Source organism: Palaemon carinicauda, chromosome 8, assembly GCF_036898095.1.
Source record: "Palaemon carinicauda isolate YSFRI2023 chromosome 8, ASM3689809v2, whole genome shotgun sequence".
In the NCBI taxonomy this organism is placed as follows: Eukaryota; Metazoa; Arthropoda; class Malacostraca; order Decapoda; family Palaemonidae; genus Palaemon; species Palaemon carinicauda.
Window position 1 is genome coordinate 38,442,392 of NC_090732.1, and position 1,322 is coordinate 38,443,713.

Below are 1,322 nucleotides of genomic sequence, written 5' to 3' on the forward strand. Positions count from 1 at the left end.
GGTAATCAGAGGCTCTACCGTAGCGAAGGAAATGGGACTGTAACAATTACTGTTCATCTAACATGTTTCTCTATTTCTGGCTAATTACTGGGGAGCCTAAACAAACCGTTGTTAGGATTAATTTAATAATGTTCGGGGACTCTTACTAAAGAATTTCAAATTGTTAGCAACATAATCAAGAGAGAGAGAGAGAGAGAGAGAGGAGAGAGAGAGAGAGAGAGAGAGAGAGAGATAATATTCTTTGAACGGTTTCAACCCCTCTGGAATGAAGATTACTTCGTCAAGGGCTTTCCGTTTTCATTGTATACATGTTCAGTAGTTTCTTTATCAGATACAAAAACTTGCATCTAATTTTTCTTCTCTCTTCATCGCCCTTTCCCTCTCCACTTAGCAGCGACCCGCAACTGTCGACTAACAACTAAGTACAAAACATGGGTCCTCAGAGAGAGATTTAACGAAATAGTTCCCATTGGCAATTGGTGGATACTGTTGGTTCCACTTTAGAGTGAGGTCCATGTTGCGAGCTTCTATTTCTTGGTGTTCTTATGGATTTATTTGTAATGTTCGTGATTGTGTGTGATTAAAGCACGGGTATATTCAATAGGTATTTGGTAATTGCTTTGCGTATAACGTTAATGAAAGAACCACTATTTTCCAGCCCTAAAGAATGTTAATTCATTTCCATATCGATCTTACAATAAATAATTGGTATATATGAGAATTTACTTCAATTAAATAGTTTTGATTTAAATGCAAAAATTGCTAAGAAGCCTTTCATGGACAGCTTGAAAGAGAAAATATTAGATTTGAAATAAGTCACCTTCTAGAGATTTGCATGTTTAAAACTAGAATTATCCTTTGACCTCTAATTAAAACTTTGCACAAATGACTGTGTGCTCCTCTCCTCTCTCTCTCCTCCCCCTCTCTCTCTCCTCTCTCTCTCTCTCTCTCTCTCATATTAGAGAGATGTGTATGTATTTTAATGTCATTATTATGAACCTAAGAACATTTATTTCACGGGACTTATTTCTAAGATGTATGGTACGAATGTCATATAGTATAACACTATATTAGCCAAGATTAATCGACCACTATTATATTATTATTATTATTATTATTATTATTATCATTATTATTATTTGCTAAGCTACAACCCTAGCTGGAAAAGCAGGATGCTATAAGCCCATGGGCTCCAACAGGGAAAATAGCTCAGATAGGAAAGGAAACAAGGAAAAAGCGATAATGAGACTAGCAATAGCAAGCGATGTCGGCGGCTGGTGAAGAGTCGAAAAGAAAGAAGAAAGAACGAAAGAGAATATTTG

At 36.1% G+C, this 1,322-nt stretch overlaps 1 protein-coding gene across 9 annotated transcripts in view; it reads right to left on the minus strand.

The window, feature by feature from the left end:
• Nucleotides 1-1,322, minus strand: part of Ppn (Papilin) — a 359,463-nt gene that overhangs the window by 178,272 nt on the left and 179,869 nt on the right. The gene's annotated exons all lie outside the window — the stretch shown is intronic.